This window comes from Colobus angolensis, unplaced genomic scaffold, assembly GCF_000951035.1.
Source record: "Colobus angolensis palliatus isolate OR3802 unplaced genomic scaffold, Cang.pa_1.0 Scaffold37, whole genome shotgun sequence".
Classification (NCBI taxonomy): domain Eukaryota; kingdom Metazoa; phylum Chordata; class Mammalia; order Primates; family Cercopithecidae; genus Colobus; species Colobus angolensis.
In genome coordinates, this window is record NW_012117043.1 from 1,755,770 (window position 1) to 1,764,213 (window position 8,444).

Here is an 8,444-nt window from a genome sequence, read left to right on the forward strand (position 1 = left end):
TTGAGACTGAGTCTCGCTCTGTTGCCCAGGCTGGAGTGCAGTGGCATGATCACGGCTCACTGCAACCTCCACCTCCCACGTTCAAGCGATTCTCCTGCCTCAGCCTCCCTAGTAGCAGGGATTACAGGCACCTACCATAACACTGGGTAAATTTTATATTTTTAGTAGAGAGGGGGTTTCACCACGTTGGCCAGGCTGGTCTGAAACTCCTGACCTCAAGTGATTTGCCAGCCTAGGCCTCCCAAAGTGCTGGGATTACACACATGGGCCACCGTGCCCGGCCCAGGTGTGGTAAATTTTTTAAATAAGGAAATGATATTAGTTATCTTCGTATTAGAAAGAAAAAGTAGCTTCAGAAAAGGAAAAAGAGACTTCTGAAAAATCTTCTCTCTCTCCCTGTATCCCTCTCTCAGTAAAATTACAGTGAGAATAAAAGAAGATATAAACTCACAAGGACAGAGGGATAAAAAACTACATAATGGGACGGGCGTGGTAGCTCACGCCTGTAATCCCAGCACTTTGGGAGGCCAAGGTGGGCGGATCACCTGAGGTCAGGAGTTCAAGATCAGCCTGACCAACATGGAGAAACCCCGTCTCTACTAAAAATACAAAAAAAAATTAGCCGGGCACGGTGGTGCATGCCTGTAATTCCAGCTACTCGGGAGGCTGAGGCAGGAGAATTGCTTGAACATGGGAGGCAGAGGTTGCGGTGAGCCGAGATGGTGCCATTGCACTCCAGCCTGGGCAACAAGAGCAAAACTCCGTCTCAAAAAAACAAAAAATAAAACAAACAAAAAACTACATAATGGGTACAATGTACCCTACTCGGGTAATGGGTGCATTAAAATCTCAGATTTCACTACTGTACACTTCATCCATGTAACGAAAAACCACCTGTATCCCAAAAGCTATTGAAATTTTTTTTTAACTCACAAACACAACAATAGGAAAAGAGAGAAATTAGAACCTAAGAGACAGTCAAAATTTTCTGGTGCACATTAAGTATCTGAAGTGGTCACTGACTTAAGCTAACCCAAGAAAGTCAAAACCTAAGCACTAGCAGCCGAGAAATTCAAACAAGAAGCAAACGAATTTACCCTGACCATAGCCCCAAAAGGCTCAGAAATGGATGGTACCAATTACCACAAAAGTCAAGGGGGTAAAAGGTGAGGCTGCGGAAAAAAAGTAGAGATTGGTTGAAAGTCTACGAGGAGTGGTTAGACTCTGGTTCCTTGCAGCACAAGACAATCAGGCACCAATCTACCACCTACCCAAACCCCCATCACCTTCATACCAACCTTTCAGCAACTCCTGGGCTCAAGTGGTCCTCCCACCTCTGCTGCCCAAGTAGTTGGGACTACAGGCCTGCACTACTGTGTCAGGCCCTTCCTAGCTATTTTTAAATTGTACTTTTATCTGATTATTTTCAACAAGCATTAATTAAATGTCTACTGTACCAGGCTTTTTCTTTTTTTTTGAGATGGAGTTTTACTCTGTCCCCCAGGCTAGAATGAGTGATCTCGGCTCACTGCAACCTCCGTCTCCCAGGTTCAAGCAATTCTCCTGCCTCAGCCTCCCGAGTAGTTGGAAGTACAGGTGCGCACCACCACGCCTGGCTAATTTTTGTATTTTCAGTAGAGGCAGGGTTTCACCATGTTGGCCAGGCTGGTCTTGAACTCCTGACCTCAGGTGATCCACCTCCCTCATCCTCCCAAAGTGCTGGGATTACAGGCATGAGCCACCGCACCCAGCTGTCAGGCATTTATTAAATGTCTACTTATATCAGTCAAGATGAGTAATACGTAGTCTCCATATTCTAATACTTGAAAATTTAGTAGAAAAGATAGGACACAACAAAAATAACTATAATACCAGATAGGCAACATTAAAGTAGAGGTATTCGATGGAGTTCCAAAATAGGGAATAATCAGGAAAGGCTTCTAAGAAGTGGTGATTCCTAAAGAGTAGGGGTTCACCTGGCCAAAAAAAAAAAAGCAAAGGGCTATTCTGTGCAGGGAAAACACATATAAAAGAATAAAGTGGCACGGATAATCAAATAATTGCAAGTAGTATGATATAAATGGAGTATAGGGTATAAGAAGCAGAGTTGCCAGAAATGAGGTTAGAATGATAATGGGCAGACAAAACAGAACCCTGACTTTAGTCAAGATGATAATGTCCTTAGCTAAATGACTATACTTTTCAGTTTCCCTTGCAACTAGAAATAATCAATGAAATGTAGTAGAAATGACTAGGGGGGACCTCCAAGAAGGCTTCTTAAAAGGTAACAGCTGGCAAATATCCTTTTGCCGTTATCTCTTCTTCCCACCTGGCACTCAGATACAATGACTGCATCTCCAGCAGCCATTTTACACATCTATATTTGAGTGAACGTCAAAGTTATAAGCCATACAGTAAGGATGGCGAGGTCAAAAAGATTTTTAAAAGCCTAGATGGCCTTCTGGCCGGAACTGCCATCTTCCAGTAATTTGCCAAAATGATGAACACAAAGGGAAAGAGGAGAGGCAACCGATACATGTTCTCTAGGCCTTTTAGAAAACATGGAGTTCCTCTGGCCACGTATATGCGAATCTATAAGAAAGGTGATATCGTAGACATCAAGGGAATGGGTACTGTTCAAAAAGGAATGACCCACAAGTGTTACCATAGCAAAACTGTAAGAGTCTACCATGTTACCCAGCATGCTGTTGGCATTGTAAACAAACAAGTTAAGGGCAAGATTCTTGCCAAGAGAATTAATGTGCGTATTGAGCACATTAAGCACTCTAAGAACTGAGATAGCTTCCTGAAACGCGTGAAGGAAAATGATCAGAATAAGAAAGAAGCCAAAGAGAAAGGTACCTGGGTTCAACTGAAGCACCAGCCTGCTCCACCCAGAGAAGCATACTTTATGAGAACCAATGGGAAGGAGCCTGAGCTGCTGGAACCTATTCCCTATGAATTCATGGCATAATAGATGTTAAAAAAATAAAAGACCTCTGGGCTGGAAAAAAAAAAAGCCTAGATGACCATGAAACTGCCATATGACCCTTGGATATCCTACCTCCAGATTTACGTGTGAAAACAATAAACCCTTGTATCTTATTTAAACTATTATTTTGTTTAATATACATCCAGACTTAAACCTAACTGATAAAGGTATCAGGTACAAGTTTATGGAAGGACATTCTAAGCCATGTTAAAAATCCTTTCCTGGCTTTAAACAAAGAAGGAACAATCAGGTTTACATGCACACTGGTGTCAATGCAATAAACAGACTGGGAAAAGGTCAGAATGGCCGTATAAAGACCAGTTAAGCTGTTACTGCTTTTGTTCACACAAGAAATGAACTCAAGAGAACTCCAAGGCATGGCCTCAAGCGATCCTCCCGCCTCTGTCTCCAAAGTGCTGGGATTACAGGCCTAAGGCATAAAGTAAAAAGGGAGGTAAGAAGGCAGATTCAAGAGATAAAGGTAACTGAACAGGGTTCACTGAATAATTAGCTATCAAAGGACAAGAAAAAAATGATCTTTGATGATTTCAAGGCGTCTGCCTGTTTCTAAGATATAGTCAGTGCTACTGATGAAGATAAGTCTAGGGGAGAATTTAAATATATTACATTGTATTTACATTTCTCTTATGAACTGAATGTATGTGTCCTTCCCTCAAATTCATATGTTGAAGCCCTAACACACAGTGTGGCTGTATTTGGGGTAAGGAAGCAATTATTATTAAATAAGCTTGTAAGGATAGGACCCTGACCTTACAGGATTAGTGTTCATATAAGAAGAGACACCAGAGGGCTCAAGCATAACATAGGCACAGAGGAAAGAGCATGTATGGATGTAGCGAGCAGGAAAGGCTATCGTCTGCAAGCCAGGAAGAGAACCCTCACCAAAAACGAAATCTTGCTGGAACCAAACGTTATTTCCAACAGGAAATAATATTTCTGTCATTTAATCATCCAGTCTTTGGTATTTTGTGATGGTAGCCCAAGCTGACTACTATCATTTCTATAGTACCAATAGTAAATAGACCAACTCCTCCATTTTAATTTAGATAGAGGCCGGCATGGTGGCTCACACCTGTAATCCCAGAACTTTGGGAGGCCAAAGCAGGTGGATCACTGGAGGCCAGGAGTTCAAGACTAGCTTGGCCAACACGGAGAAACACCATCTCTACTAAAAATACAAAAATGGCCGGGCGCGGTGGCTCACGCCTATAATCCTAGCACTTTGGGAGGCAGAGGCGAGTGGATCACTTGAGGTCAGGAGATCGAGACCAGCCTGGCCAACATGGTGAAACCCCATCTCTACTAAAAATACAAAAAAAAATTAGCCAGGCGTGGTGGCGGGCACCTGTAGTCCCAGCTACTCGGGAGACTGAGGCAAGAGAATCGCTTGAACCCCGGAAGCAGAACTTGCAGTGAGCCGAGATCGCGCCACTGCACTCTAGCCTGGGCAACAGAGCGAGACTCCGTCTCAAAAAAGAAAAAAAAAAAAATTAGCCAGGGATGGTGGTGCACACCTGTAATCCCAGCCACTGAGAAGGCTGAGGCAGGAGAATCGTTTGAACCCGTGAGGCAGAGGTTGCAGTGAGCAGAGACTGCACCACTGCACTCCAGCCTGGTGACAGAGAGAGACTCTGTCTAAAAAAAATAAAAATAAAAAATAATTTAGATAATCTATGTAAATGGCTTTTACAAAGTCATATGAAGAGATTGGAACTCACTGTCTATGAAAGGAAAATAAAATTATGTACTTAACAATGCACAAAACAAACATGAGAGCAGCACAATGCTCACTGTCATGCTCTAAACTCTTAGAAGTTACCTTGTCTACACCAGTAGTTATTCACCTTTTCTGCAGTGATACAGGATGGATGTTGTCATTACCATGAGCATTCCCTAAATTCTAGCGGCAACTATACTCTACTTCCAGTCAAGAAATCAGATGCATGTGTGAAATGCATGAAATTAAATCCATTTTTGTAAAGGTAAGCTTTTTTCTTAAAGTTCAGTACTTTATTATTATTACTCATTAGATGGTATAAAATATTTCACAATAAACCACTATACTGGTGTTCTATTCCCCTATTATATGCTGCTTTATATCATAACTTTTTTCCAAAGGTAACATTTGTCTTATCTCTCCAAGTATATTTAAGTATCTTGAGAGCAAAGACCAAGCCTATTCTTCATCTCTATTTCTTTCTCTTAAGACAGCCAAGGCAGGACCATGCATTCAGATTTCTGTTACAGGATAGGAATTGCTGTTTTAACAGTTTGGTTCCAAAGGCAAAGAGGAAAATTTAACAACATCTGAATCAGAGGATAACCACAGAGATAAATAAACATTGGGAAATATGCCTTTCACTGCCAAAGTGGGCTAAGAATTTACAAACCTAGGACAAGAAATTGTATAATGCAGCAAAGAAACACAACCAACTATTTGTAAATCTGCTTGGTGCAGCTGATCTGAAGTGAATTCACCTACCACCAAAAGTCACTTTGGTAGGGTCCCTGCTAAAAAAAGCTACTGCAGAGCCACTTCAGGTAGATAATAAAACCCAGATGGGATATCTCAGGCAAGAGCAGGCCTACAACTAGCAATTTTTTTGCTACTGGTGACTTCGTGCCAAATGTCCATGAACAAATGAATCCAAAAAAGTATGATATAAGGCTGGGTGTGTGGCTCACGCCTGTAATCCCAGCACTTTGGGAGGTCAAGGTGGGCAGATCACTTGAGGTCAGGAGTTCAAAACCAGCCTGGCCAACAGAGTTTGCCCCCTCTCTACTAAAAATACAAAAATTATCTGGGCATAGTGGCAGTGCCTGTAGTCCCAGCTACTCAGGAGACTGAGGCAGGAGAATCACTTGAACCCAGGAGGTGGAGGTTGCAGTGAGCCGAGATAGCGCCACTGCATTCCAGCCTGGGCAACATAGTGAGGTTCTGCCTCAAAAACAAAAACTTAAAAGTATGATACATTCTTATTATAGACTACTTTTCAGCATAAAAAGGAAAAAACAAAAGTACTGATATATGTAACAACATGGATGATGTTCACAGATAGTATATTAAGTAAAAGAAGGTTGATTAAAAAAAGAGCAGATAATCTGTGATTCCCCAAGTTTTAGAACAGGAACAACTAATCAATGATGACAGGTCACAACAGTTATTGCCTCTGAGGATGGGCTAGATTTACTGGAAAGAGGAACAAGTCAACTTTCATAGGTGATAGAAATGTTCTGTATCTTATCAAAATGCATGAACACATAACTTTTGCATTTTAGGATATACAAATTTTCCCTCCAAAAAAATATGTAAGGAGGCTGATTGCTGGAATGGTAAAGACCTCTGAAAATCCATTCTTCTAAAAAAACAGAAGAACACTATCAAAAACTGTCAAAACCCAACTTTTTCAGAACTCTACAAATCAACCAAATGCTTGCAATAATCCATAGAGCTTTATTCCAGAAAAATGACTGAGTCGAGTGCGGTGGCTCACACTTCGGGTGACTGAAGCAGATGAACTGTTTGAGCCCAAGAGTTTGAGACCAGCCTAGGCAACATAGCAAACGCTGTCTCTACAAAAACTACAAAAATTGGTGGCACACGCCTGTAGTCCCAGCTACTCAGAAGACTAGGTGGGAGGATCGCTAGCACCTGGGAGGTCAAGGCTGCAGTCAGCCATGATCACGCCACTGCACTCCAGGCTGAGTGACAGATCACTCTCTCAAAAAAAAAAAAAACAAAAGGAGAAAGAAAGAATAAATAAATAAATAATGGCTGAATCTCTGTTAAAAAATAAAACATAAAAAAAGCAGTATTTGTGGTGTTTTAACATGTTCTATTCCCCAGTTATGCAATAGCTTTGAAAACCAAAAATCTCCCTAAGCTGTAAAAACCAACAGTCAAGCAGCCACTGAAGGAGGCAGAATGGGTTTAGAGCTTCTCAAAAGAAGTGTCAATATTTGACCTATCTGGTAGCTCACTAAAAAGTTTCATTCTCAAGGTTTGTCTTTATTTGATCTGGCTTTGAGTTCACTCTGCAAATAAAACTTTTTCCCAGGCATTCGTTAAAAATAATCAGTGGCAACTATGTAACTTCACAGCTGCCAGAGATAACATTGCCAGAGTGGGCTAACAAGAGGCTAACCAAAAAACTTGAAAGGAAAACCTGGAAAACAGCAAGTCCTCAAGGGCTCTGAAAGGCTCTGACATATTCCTGGAAATCCAAAAGGCCACCTGCATGTGGAGAGCTGTGCATGTGCCCCCAAATTCCCGTATCTCTCACTTTGGCTGACCTTAAAGCTCCACATAAGCAGGAAGTAAAGGCTAAAGCAGAGTTGTAAATTGACTGTGCAACATTTGAAGACACAGCTGAGTAGTATAGAACCCCTCAACCAAGGCTGAACTTATAGGTTCAAGTCATTTTTAAAAATCCCTGTCCAATCATTAGCTGACCACTAAGCTAAATAAGCGCACACAAAAAAGAATACAAACTTATAAAATCAGTCCAAGAAAGTCACTAAGCAAATAAATAACAGCAGGAACAACAAATAGCAGTAACAAACCTTCAGGTAGGAAATCCAATTTCCAGAGCTGCCACACTACAGTACTTAAAATGTCTCATTTTCAACAAAAAATTGCAAAGCATTCAAACAAGAAAATGAAGCCCACACAGGAAAAAGGGCATTAAATAGAAACTGTCTGTAGGCAAGTCCAGACATTTGATTTACTAGGTAAACACTTTAAATGAACTATTTATAAACAAGTTCAAAGAAGGAAAAAAAAATGCCTAATGACTTCCAGTATGAGAACACTGTCTCATACTTGAGACCAAATGGAGAGTATCAATAGTGAGATGAGATGGGAAATTATAAAAAGAAACCAATTAACAATTCTGGAATTGAGAAGTATGAGGTTACAGTGAACTATGACTGCATCACTGCACTCCAGCTGAGGCAACAGAGTAAGACCTTGTCTCAAAAAAATAAAACAATTACAAAACTTGAAGATAGTCAATTTTGATTATCCAGTCTGAGGAAGAGAAAGAACAATAAATGAAGAGGCCAGGCACTGGCTCACACCTCCAATCCCAGCACTCTGAGTGGTCCAGGTGGACGGACAGCTTCAGACCAGGAGTTCAAGACCAGCTGGGGCAACACAAGGAGACCTCATCTCCTCATCTCTACAAGAAATAAATAATCAGGCAGGCATGGTGACACACATCTATGGTTCCAGCTACATGGGAAGCCAAGGGCAGGAGGACTGCTTGAGACCAGGAGTTGGAGGCTGCAGTGAGTTATGACTGAACCCATGCACTCCAGCCTGGGCAGCAGAGCAAGACCTTGTCTCTTAAAAAGTAAAAAATAGGCCGGGCGCGGTAGCTCACGCCTGTAATCCCAGCACTTTGGGAGGCCGAGGCGGGTGGATCACGAG

At 41.6% G+C, this 8,444-nt stretch overlaps 1 protein-coding gene and 1 pseudogene across 1 annotated transcript in view; one reads left to right on the forward strand and one right to left on the reverse strand.

Annotated features, from left to right (window-relative positions):
- USP32 (ubiquitin specific peptidase 32) overlaps nt 1-8,444 on the reverse strand; it is a 233,496-nt gene that overhangs the window by 188,528 nt on the left and 36,524 nt on the right. The gene's annotated exons all lie outside the window — the stretch shown is intronic.
- Nucleotides 2,495-2,974, forward strand: LOC105520065 (annotated as a pseudogene).